The 12,917-nt window shown below is 36.3% G+C and overlaps 1 long non-coding RNA gene across 1 annotated transcript in view; it reads left to right on the top strand.

Moving 5' to 3' along the window:
- The window catches only part of LOC102152166, a 74,963-nt gene extending 62,827 nt beyond the window's left edge, over positions 1-12,136 (top strand). Inside the window, exon 6 of the long non-coding RNA XR_005373797.1 lies at positions 12,011-12,136. This is a non-coding gene — a long non-coding RNA (uncharacterized LOC102152166). The remainder of the gene's footprint in view (positions 1-12,010) is intronic.
- Positions 12,137-12,917: the final 781 nt, after the last annotated feature.

The raw sequence follows: 12,917 nt of genomic DNA, 5'->3' as shown, positions 1-12,917 counted from the left end.
ATATTTTAAAAATAATAAATAACAAGTATCAATGAGGATGAGAAATTGGAACCTTTAGACATCACAAGTAAAAAATGTATAAGGATACAGCAGCTAGGAAAATCAGTTTGGCAGTTTCTCAAAAAGATAAACATAGAGTCACCATATGATCCAGAAATTCCACTCTTGGATATACAACCCCCCCAAAAATTTGAAACTAGGGACTTGTATTACAATGTTACTAGCAGCATTAGTCACAATAGCCAAAATGTGGAAACTACCCAAAATATCCAATGATAGATAAGTGGCTAAACAAAATCTGGTAAACATATACAATGCAATATTGTTTAATCTTAAAAAGGAGTGAAATTCTGATACATGCTACAATATGGATGAACCTTGAAAACCTTATGCTAAGAGAAATAAATACTTTGTCCTAACTCATATGAGGCACCTAGAATGGGTAAATTCACAGAGATAGAAGGTAGAAGAATGATTACCAGGGACTAGAGGGAAGACTAGTGAGAGTTATTGTTTAACGGGTACAGAGTTCTATATTTGAGATGATGAAAAATTATGGAGGTGGATAGTGGTGAAGGTTACACAACAACATGAATGTGCTTAATGCCACAAAATTATACATTCGAAAATGGTTAAAATGTTAAGTTTTACATTAGGTAATTTTACCATATTAAAATAAGACAAAGCTAGCCAACCACTATAATATCAAAAAGTCATCTTGAATTAATATTATGATATAGTAATGAAAAATAAGGAGATTGAACCAATTATCAAAAACCTCCCAACAAGCAAAAGTCCAGGACCATCAGATGGCTTTACTGATAAATGCTACCAAACATTCAAAGAAGTATTAATACCAATCCTTCTCAAACTCTTCCAAAAAATAGAAGAGGAGAGAACTCTTCCAAGCTCAATTTATGAGGCCAGCATTACTCTCAGACCAAAACTAGACAAAGATGCCACAAGAAAAGAAAATTACAGGCCAGTATCTCTGATGAACATGGATGTAAAGATCCTCAACAAAATATTTGTAAATTGAATGCAAAAATGCATTCCAAAAGTCATACTCCATGATCAAATGGAATTTATTCCAGAGATGCAAGGATAGTTCAAAATCAGCAAATGAGGCAATGTGATACATTGCATTAACAAAATGAAGGATAAAAATTATATGATCATCTCAATAGATACAGAAAAAACACTTGACAAAATTCAACATCCATTTATAATAAAAACTCAAAATAATGGGCACCTGGATGGCTCAGTTGGGTAAGCATCCAGCTCTTGGTTTTTGGCTCCGGTTGTGATCTCAGGGTCACTAGATTGAGCCCTGCATTGGGTTCTGAGTTTGGTGTGGAGTCTGCTTGAGATTCTCTCTCCTTCTGCACCTGTCCCTCTCCTCAAATAAATAAATAAACCTTAAAAAATGGGTAGAGCAAAGAAAAAGGAAGGAAGGAAGGAAGGAAGGAAGGAAGGAAGGAAGGAAGGAAGGAAGGAAGGAAGGAAAATCCAATTTAAAAATTGGCAGAAGTCTAAACACATTTTTTCCAAAGAAGACGTACAGCTGGCCAATAGGACATGAAGAAATCCTCAACATCACTAATCCTCAGGGAAATACAAATCAAAACCACAGTCAGTTCTCGTCTCACACCCAGGACCAAAATGATAAAAATAACAAGTGTTGGGGAGGATGTGGAGCAAAGGAACACTTATGCACTGTTAGTGGGAATGTTAATTGGTGTAGCCACTATGGAAAACAGTATGGAGGGCCCTCAAAAAGTAAAAATAGAACTACCATGTGATCCAGCAATTCCACTTTTGGTTATTTTTTTGAAAACTCTAAAACACTAACTTGAAGAGATACATGCCCCTCCATGCTTATTGCAGCGTTATTTACAATAGCCAAGATATGGTGACAATCTAAGTGTACACTGATGGATGAATGGATTAAAAAAAATTATGTGATACACATACACACACACACACACAGGCACACACAGGAAATATTATTTGGCCATATAAAAGGAATAAAATCTTGCTATTTGTGAGACAATAGATGGACTGCAAAGGTATTATGCTAAGGTAAAATAAGACAGAGAATGACAAACACTATATAATCTCTTTTATATGTGCCATCTAAATAATAATTATTTTTTAAAAAACGAGCTCATAGGTACAGAGAACAGATTGGTAGTTTCCAGAGGTGGGGGTTTGGGAGTGGGAGAAATGAGTGAAGGAGTACAAAATTTATTAAAAACTCTTTTAAAGAGTGAGTAAGGGCTTTTATTATTGATAACCTATATGATCCAAGACTATACTGGGTCAACAAGATATGGGTATCCTAGCAGTGATCTCTCTTGGTAATCTATGATGTGCATCATCATATTCATGACTCTGCAAATAGAAATGTGTAGTCCAAAATTGCATATCAGTGTCCTGTAATATAATAACTTTAACTTTATATTTTCAAAGTTTCTTTGACTACAAAGCCTTATTTTTGTATATCACCTAGTAATATCCTGTAAAACTAGCATCGTCTACGTTATCCTGTAAAACTAGCATCGTCTAGCATCATGAGGTTAGACTGTAGGACATACATGTGTTAGACCAACAGTTCTTAAACAATTTTTGCAAAGGACCCTACATGCTTAAAACTTTACAATAACAAAGAAACTAACCCACCCCTATAATAACAATAACAACAAAAGTCGTCTTGAACTAACACAAAAATACCACAGTTAAAGCTTCTGCAACAATCTGGCAAATAAGTCATGAAATAAAATCTTTAAGAAAAATTTTCTCAGCACTTTCTCACTGAGTTTTCTGCTTTCTTTCTCCACAGTAAACATACTGATTTTTATCTATGACTAAAATCTGGATGAACTGACAGCATATGGATAAAATTGCTTACAGTAGAAGGGTGCCTGGGTAGCTCAGTTGGTTGAGCATCCAACTCTTCATTTCCACTCAGATCATGCTTTCAAGGTTGTGAGATGGAACCCTGCATCAGGCTCCATGCTGGGCATGGGGTCTGCTTAAAATAAAATTCTCTCTCTCCCTCTCTCTCTCTCTCTGCCACCCCCACTCACACTCTCTCTTTGTCTTAAAAATAAAAAAATTGCTTCCAGTAGGGTAAGGAACAATGAATCTAGTAAAAGAAATGCAACACCCAATAGCTTGGGATCATTTAGAGTAAGGGCAAGCAGATCTGCACTTACCTCAAGAGTTCTTGCATTGTAATTCTGTGGAGTATGAAAGTGAAAATTTGTCAAAGTTGACCTTGAACTAGCAAGAACATGCACAAGCATTGCAGTGCTTATGTATCTTCAGTACTTAAAGAATGCTAGAGTGCTATGTAGTTAATAAGCGTCCCATCCAAGAAAGGAATGGCAATTTTTAAAAAAGTTTAGTATAAAAAGATGTTAGTTAACTTTTTTAGAAACATGGCTTATTGGGGGTGAAGCCCCACTCTCTGATGATGTGAAATAAAGGACGTTAGTGTACACTAAGTAATGAGCAAATAGAGGTTGGCAAATTTTCAGAGAAGTTTGAGGTGAAGAACAAAAGTAATTTTAATCAACATCACTCTGTACACTATCCAATATTTTATTCATAGACTTAAAAATATTTGGCAGCTGATTTTGATTTAAATTGAGGTGATTTAAACCTCTACTCAAGAAGAACCACAGTAAACAAATTTCTTCCTCAGAAAAGTACATTTTTGTTGTTTGACATACCCTTAATATATATTCTTCACAACTCAGATGGAATAAAGAAGTCATTACTAGATACACAGAGTACACATTTTAAAATGGTGATTTTCTGATGTTTTTGAAGTATCATTCAAAAAATTGAAAGAATGACTTTGCTGTTTTATTTATTAAATATAACTCAGGCAGATATTAGCAAAGCACTTAGAAGATGAACCTTCAATTCAACTAGTTAGGTAATAATATTTGCTAATATTACCAAAAAAACACACTTACTTGGATTGACCAAAGAAAGTGGGAAGCACTCACAGACTGGCTAGGATTCCTTTTTTTTTTTTTTTTTTTTTAAGATTTTATTTATTCATTTGAGAGGGAGAGGGAGAAGCAGACTCCCCGGTGAGCAGAGAACCAGACATGAGGCTCTATCCCAGAACTCTGAGATCCTGGCTAGCATTCTTAAGTAACAATAATATAATTAGTGATAATGTTTTCAAAATCAGCTTACATTTTATTGCATTTTCCAATAAATATGATCACACATTGCTTAGTACATGCTGCAAGCTTCTTTGGCTATATAACTCTCATAAAAATTTGTAAGGAATATTAGTCAGGGTTCTCCAGAGAAATAGAACCAATAAGATGTATAGAGAGAGAAAGAAAAAAATATTTATTATGCAGAATTGGCTCACACAATTTTGGAGGCTGAGAAATACTAAGATCTACAGACACAAAGCTGAGAGTCAGGAGAGCCAATGATGTATTATATCCTAATCAGAACTCTTTGGAGTTGTTTTCTAGTTATACTTCCTAGGTTATGTATATACGTGTGTGTGTTTCTGGTCTCTGTGTGTGCGTGTTCACTTTCTCAACCCCATGATTCTTACTCCTGCATTCTTGATTTATTTGTAGGGACCTTAATTTAAGCACAGCAAGTTTCGATAAGCCCTTCTTGTCCACTCTTCTCTGAGCCAATTTGTCCAATTAAGGGATATACTGAGTCCCACCAAATCATCTTAGTCCAATCATGCTCTCCATTTGATCCTTGTTGTAAGGCTGAGTTTAGCCAATTGTTTTTCAAAAGCTTTTTAGGTTTTATGCTTCAGCTCTTCTGGATGAAGAAGCAACTACTTCTTCCAATGCTACAAATCCTTGAATTTCACAACTCTTTCTATTCCCTTTCATTTCTTTTCTCAAACGACTTGATGTTTTTAGAGCTTCTTTCATGTGATAGCTTGGTACTAGTATTTGTCTTCTGACTTCTTCCAGTTACTGCAGGTAATATTTTTACCAAATGATTGCTACTGAGTAAGATAGAAAACGAGTCCTTTAGCTTTTGATAGACGTTTACTTACCACTTGCCAAATAACCAGGGGAAATGCAACGGATATTCAGTTATGATTGCTGTTAATTTTGGATTTTTGATGTTGTAATGTAGAACTCACTACTAGGCAGCAATCTCTATCTATGGCAGTCAGGCATAGCCTGGCATATGCTATTGCAACAAACAACCTCCATAATTTTAGAAACTTCTAACAGTATATGGCTATTTCCTATTGATGCTGCATGTTTGCTATGAGTTGGCTATGGACTCTGATCCATGTTTCTCACTCCTTGACCCAGACTAATGAAGCAACCACCATCTCAAATGCTGTCACTTACCGTGACACACAGAAAACAAGAACGTGTCAAATTGTGCACTGGCTCTCACCTTTGTTGTGTTTAATTGGCCAAAGCAACTTGCACAGATATAAATAAATACAAGGGAGTGAAGAAGAGCAATCTAATTATGTGTCAGAGGAGGTGAGTTAGATGTGTTTGGTTAATAGTAGTATTAACGGGATCCCTGGGTGGCGCAGCGGTTTAGTGCCTGCCTTTGGCCCAGGGCGCGATGCTGGAGACCCAGGATGGAATCCCACGTCGGGCTCCCAGTGCATGGAGCCTGTGTCTCTGCCTCTCTCTCTCTCTTTCTCTCTCTGTGTGACTATCATAAATAAATTTTTTTTAAAAAAGTAGTAGTATTGACTACCACACCCTTCCTAAGTGCATACATAACATGAGTTTTCCAAATAAAATTAGGTTTTAGTTTGGATGTACTTGGAAAGTTTTTAGTTTGTAATCCTTTGTCTAGACACAGTTGCATTTTTATAGATAGGATAACTGAAACTCTGACAATTTCTACAAAGAAACTCAGGAACTGAGTTTCAGGATGGAATCCTCACTATATTGCACAGGGCAATGTGTTAATGTAAATAGAACCCAGACTCTGTTTCAGTATGAACTAGATTCAAGTCTCAATCACACAACTATGTTTCTGAGCTTATGTGACTAAATTAGTTTACCTTTCCAAACTTCATACTCTTCATTCACCAAAGAAATATGTTAGAGCTTATTTTCCTATATGAGCTGTTGTATAGATACAGTTTAAAATATTATTGAAGGTACTTCAGCAATTCTATTTGTTATATTGACATTTATTTCTGGAGTGTGTAACAAGTCATTCAGTCATTCCATTGCTAGACTGAAGCTTATTGCCAAAGTGTGTCCTTTCGATATAGACAAGTCTTGTCTTGTGAGTTGAGCTTACACATCCAAGGACTCCTGAGGAAAAGGCAATTGCTCTTATCATGTGTGTGTTTCAAAAGTCTCACTCTTTAGGAAGTAACAGATTGTCTGATGAGAAGAGAGACTCAATTAGGCAGCCAACCAACAAAGCAGAGGTTTTTTATGATCAACAGTAAAGGCTCTGTGTGAAGTCAAATGTTTGTTTGAGAAAAGAAATCAGAGAACAGGATGCCAGTTAGAGCCAAAGTCCTTTATTGTAGCCAAGCTCAAAGATCTCTGAAAACAGATTCTCAAAGGACCATCCTTCAGTTTGACTGAAGAGTGAGCTGACCATGCTAATTCCCAAAGGAGCTTACTGAATTCATGGAATTTGATGGGTGGGAATCAAATAAAATGATGCTGGGTTTCATTCTGTTTCCTCTTGGAAAATCTATCTAAACTTTTTTTCTATAAGATTGTACTTATTTATTTATTCATGAGATACAGAAAGAGAGAGATTGAGAGAGAGGCAGAGACATAGGCAGAGGGAGAAGGAGGCTCCCTCGGGGGAGCCTGATGTGGGACTCCATCCCAGTATGCTGGGGTCACAACCTGAACCAAAGGCAGATGCTCAACCACTGAGCCACCCAGGTACTCCCCATCTAAATGGTTTTTAAGGGTTAAGACTAAAATACTTTCTTCTGAATGAACAGATGTTTCAGTCCTAAGGCAGTGGTTCTCAAGTTTTGAGTCCATGAGGACCACTTACAATTCTAAGATCCAGTCCCCAGATTTCAAGTTTTTGATTTCATGGTTTCAGGATCAGATGTAAGAAGCTATATGCAGGTAGACTGAGAGTTGAGAGGTTCTGGATCAGTGTCTCCCTATCAGTGCTGCAAATTAGAATCACTTGCCAAGTTTTTTTTTTTAATTTTTATTTTTTTTAATTTTTATTTTATTTATGGTAGAGAGAGAGAGAGAGAGAGAGGCAGAGACACAGGCAGAGGGAGAAGCAGGCTCCATGCACCGGGAGCCTGACGTGGGATTCGATCCTGGGTCTCCAGGATCATGCCCTGGGCTAAAGGCAGGCGCCAAACCACTGCGCCACCCAGGGATCCCCTAAGTTTTTAAATAGAACTGTACATGGGCTCCACTCCAGAACAAATATTTGAGAATCTCTGAGGGTGGCTGCCTAGGCACAGTTATTTTTTTTAAACATCCAAGGGATTCTAATGTGTAACCAGGGTTGAGAATCTCTGTAGCCTAAAGATATCTCTTCAAGTTAAAGAATGTGATGTCAGTGTCCTGAGAGGTATTTGACAGTCTAGGTTTCTCTCTTGTTAGTATCACAGGACATGAAAGTCAAAGGTAACCAATAGGACTACAGTTTTTACCTCTGAATGTCTGCATTGTCCTAACAGGATAAGCAAGCCAAGAAAGGAAATTTCCAGTCTAGACTCTGAGGAAAAAGGGGTGGATAGCCAACACCATTCCAAGTCCAATCCATGCAGATCTTACCACTATCTCAAAACTAACACTAACACATCCCTAACCCCTCCTTCTACCTCTCACATATGCCCTCCTGGGTCTCCAAACTTATCTTTCTGTGTGCAACCTCCTGCCATCACCAGGGCCCTGCAAACTCATCCTTATCTACCTTCTACAGATCATATCTCTCCCAACCAATTCTTGCACCAACTCTCTGTAAAGCCTTTTTCATTGTAAATTAAACTTTATTTTTTTCATGTATTGTTTTTGTTGTAGCAGGACCCACTCATTTTTCCAATTTTTTTAAATTAAGAATCTAAACATTTTTTAATTGTTTTTAAACTACAGCTAATAAAAAAAGAATGAGATCTCTTTCCATTTGTGACAACATGAGTGGACCTAAAGGGTATGATGCTAAGTCGAATAAGTCAAAGACACATACCTTATGATTTCACTCATATGTGGATTTAAAGAAACAAAACAAATGAACAAGCAAAGAAAAAAATACAAACAAAAAAGTAGATTCTTAAATATGGAGAACAAACTGGTGGTTGCTAGAGCGGATGGGGTAGAAGGATGATAAAATAGATAAAGGGGGAATTAAGAGTATATTTATCTTGATGAGCACTGAGAAATGTATAGAATTGTTGAATCATTATATTATATACCTGAAACTAATGCTAATGTTAATTATACTTTAAAAATCAATCAATCAATCAGCCAGTCAATCCTCCTGAGATCCCCTGTCTTTCTATAAATGTTTTGCCACCATCTCATCCACACGGTGTTTTGAATTTTCCCTAGGCACCCATTTTCCTTAAAAAAAAAAGCATCTCCAAAGGAGACCACTACTCTATCCTCATCCAATGCATACGCTTATTGCTCTTCTCTGAATTTTTCAGATAATTACTACAGAGCTCAAATCTCTCCATGAACTTTACTGGTTAAAATTCCACACTAGGGATCCCTGGGTGGCGCAGCAGTTTAGCGCCTGCCTTTGGCCCAGGGCGTGATCCTGGAGACCCGGGATCGAATCCCACGTCGGCCCCCGGCGCATGGAGCCTGCTTCTCCCTCTGCCTGTGTCTCTGCCTCTCTCTCTCTCTCTCTCTCTCTGTGACTATCATAAATAAATAAAAATTTAAAAATAAATAAATTCCACACTAGCTGGTTTTATATCTGTTCCCATCTCTTCAACATTGTATTCTGCTGATCTTCTCTTCCCCCAAATTTTATTTTCTAACTTGCATACATTGAGCTTCTTTAAAGACACTGTAAAGAGGCAAACAGAATTCTTATTCTTATGATAGGTAAGGAAACAGAGGATTAGTGAGTTGTGATTTGTCAAGTTAATGAGACAACGAGATAAATCAGTGGAATGTGAACTCATCTATTTGGTTAAAAACACAAGCTCTTGATATCAGTTTATTTTAAAATTATTTATTTATCATTAAATATTTCAGAAACACACAGAGGGATAGCATATAATATAATGAAGATCTCAGTACTGGCCACTTTGTTTAAGAAATAGAATCTTAAAAGTACAGTTGGGAGCCCTATAGGTACCAATCCGCATCTCTCACTCATCTTCCATTCCCGAAGTTAACTGCAGATGGCGCTGGAGCCAGGACTGCCCTCCAGACTTGTCTCCAGGTGAGGTAAGGGCCTTTGTACCGCGGCACTGACCAGTCATCGGATGTGGGCTGACACCAGAATGAGGGTACATAACCTTAGGTGAAGCATCAACTTAGCTGTGGGTTGTCAAAAGCTAACATTCCTGATAGCTGGGAAAATAGTGTTAGTCTTGAATGGGGGATCTGAGAGATAAATGGCAGCATCTGATACAGATATTGATAGAAGTATTTGCTACGTGGTTGACTTGAGTTTGCACCTATGTTCATGAAATAATTTGAGCTTCATGTTATTAGTTTTGTTGGTACAGTTTCTTGAAGTTCTTAATATGTCATTTTCTAGATCTGCCATCCAGCTTAAGAAACTTTATCAGTGGGATGGAGTCCCGCATCAGGCTCCCCGGGAAGCCTGCTTCTCCCTCCGCCTGTGTCTCTGGCTCTCTTTCCGTGTCTCTCATGAATAAATAAATAAAATCTTAAAAAAAAAAAAAAAACTTTATCAAATACATTGTGTGATTTTTTTCCCCTATAATCTGATATTATTTCTTCCTTGAATGTTTGGAAGAATTTACTGGTAAAACTGTCTTAATTGGTATATTTAACCTTTTTAACATGATAGGTATTTAATTCTGGATATAGCTATAATTTAAAAAAAAGTAACTACGTTTGTGCACCTGCGTGGCTCAGTCAGTCGAGTAACCGACTCTTGGTTTCAGTTCAGGTCATGATCTCAGGGTGGTGAAATCGAGCCTCATGTCAGGCCCCACACTCAATACGGAGTCAGTTTGGGATTCTTTCCCGCTTACTCTCTGTTCCACTCTGCTCCTCCCCCTGCTCATGCTCTCACTGTCTCTCAAAAAAGAAACAAATGAAAATTTTTAAAAATGGTAACTACACTTTTCTTCTTGAATCAGTTTTGAATAATTTTTTGGAAACTATCCAGTATACATTTTCATATATTGGGATAAATTGTTCATTAATATCCTCTAATCTCTTTGAATCACAACTCTACCTATACTTATGTCTTTCTTTCATTACTATTATTATAAACATATGCTTTCTTAAAGCTCATTTAATTTTTGATCCAGTTTGTCACAAAGATACTTATTTTATTAGTGATTTGGGGAAATTAACTTTTAACATTTTGATATTAATTTCTCTTCTAATTTGTTAATTTCTCCTCATTTTTGTATTACATTTTTTTCTACAGTATTTGTATTGTTTTTTTGTTCTTTTATTATAAAACTCCTTTTTTAGGATGATTTTCCAATTAAATTTCAATCTTTCTTTTTTCCTAAGTAATGAGATGTCATTTAACACAAAGACATATGTCCATATGTTCTCCCTAAAAACTGCATCTATACACATCAGTCTTGTAAGGTATTGTTTTCATTATTTTCTAGTTTCTATTATGAATTTTTCTTTGAGTAATGGGTTATTTAGGTGTGTGTGCTTTTAAAGTTTTAGGTCTTTTTTAAGTTATAGTTTAGTTTTTGATATCAGATTGAATTTTATTTTAGCTAGCAAATGCAGTCTGTAGAAAGCCAGGAATTAATTTTTTGACAGTTTAAGTCTTCATAAGGTAAATTGCATACATATTTAATGAGCACATAAGAGAAAGGAATATTCTCTAATTGTTCTATATCAAGTTTTGCACCCATTACTTTAAGTCTGTAGACTGGGTGATCCAAACTTTTGTGTCATTGATATTGTTTTGTTCATCTGATCTAACCTTTCTTGGAGAAACGTATTATAAGCTCCTAACAGAGAGCACCTGGGTGGCTCAATCAGTTGGGCATCCTTCTCTTGATTTTGGCTCAGGTTGTGATCTCAGGGTCATGAGACAGAACCCCATGTCAGGTCCCACAATGGGCATGGAACCTGCTTAGGATTCTCTCTCTCCCTTTCCGATGCCCTCTCCTCCATTCTCAATCTCTCTCTCTCTAAGAAATAATAATAATAATAATAATAAATAAAAGCTCCTAACAGGATGATCAATTTTTCATATTTTCATAATTTATCATACAGTGTTTTGTTGCTATGGTATTAAAGTTTTGAATTGTGTATCTTCTTGAATTGAAACTCATAATTGTGTAGTAACTGTTTCATCCTTAGTAACTTTTTTCCCTTAAATTTTATTTTTCCTGATATTAACAGAGCCACACCAGTCTTTGTCTGTTTGCTTGTTCATTATGATATGTCATTTTTTGAATCTTAATTTCAATTTTTCTACCTCAATATATTTTGGATAAGTGTCACATAAACAGCAGATAGCTAAATTTTTAACACTCCCTTGATAACCTTTGTCTCTTAACTGGACTGCTTTGCCAGTTAACATGTGCTTTCATTTCTCTACGTATTTTTATGTATTTTATGTACATAAAAAACTTGAATTTACCATATTTTCAAGCTTATACATATTACCCTGATTTCTTTGCAGTTTTCCTCCCTCTCCATCTTCATTTCAAAATATCTCCCCATATTTTTTTGAATTTGTATCATATATTTAGATTATTTTCGCAATTACAGTTAAAGTTAAACATTCATCCGGTACTCATCAGGGTGAAATTAGCAATGCTACAAAAAAAGTAACCTTCGATCTCAGTGATTTAACCCATCAAAATTCATTTGTTGCTATGCAGAGACCGCCCAGGCTGCCAGGAGGACGTTTGGAGGCACAGGAGGAAAAAGGTTGTGCAAGTGACTTGGCAGGAGTTAGCCTTGAAGTGATTACATACACGCCACACTCAGTCACATTTCTTTGCCTGGCAGTAATCACTTGGCCCTTCCAAACTGTGAAGGAACTGGGAAGTAAGTAAGTAAGTAAGTATTTGGGAAGGACAGCTGAGATCTTGTGGAGCACTCTAAATGTCTACCACACATGTTTAACCCAACAGAGTCTGATCCGAAACAACATCTCCTACCACACAATTTAAGTATACTAGAATACTTCAACTCTGATCACCTTTTCTTCATATCTGTCACAGTTGCCAAGTGATATATTTTGTTGTAATATTGTTTTTTAACTCCTGAATTAAATGTTATTCCTTTTTATTATGCCACTACTACTATTACCTTATGGTCATCGCTTATTCGATTTCCCATGTTTCATCAGTTTCTTTGTTCACCATTTCTTTCACCCTCTAGTTATTCCTTTTGGACTCAGTTTCCCACAGTCGATCCTTTGAAAGCTGTATTGTCAAAGATCAACTCAAGGAAAACTCATATTCTTTTTTCTGAAAATATTTCTATTTTTCACTTGTTCTGAAACAACAATTTGTCAAGGCACAAAAATGTGGATTGGCATTTACTTCTCAGGAAGTTGAAGATATCATCACATTGTTCTGCCTTCTGTTACTTTGAGAAGTTTGCTTTAATTTTAGTTTTTTCTTCTATCACGGGTAATCTGTGTCTCCCTCTGACTGTTCTTAAGAGCTTCTTTTGTCTTCAATGTTTTATAGTTTACTGCAATAAATCTACAATAAATACACTGGAGATTTCTAGCTTCCTAAATGTGGTGACTCATGTCTTCCATTAATTCTGAAATTT

The sequence above is a fragment of the Canis lupus genome, chromosome 19, assembly GCF_011100685.1.
Source record: "Canis lupus familiaris isolate Mischka breed German Shepherd chromosome 19, alternate assembly UU_Cfam_GSD_1.0, whole genome shotgun sequence".
Lineage (NCBI taxonomy): Eukaryota > Metazoa > Chordata > Mammalia > Carnivora > Canidae > Canis > Canis lupus.
This window is presented reverse-complemented; position numbering and strand designations above follow the sequence as displayed.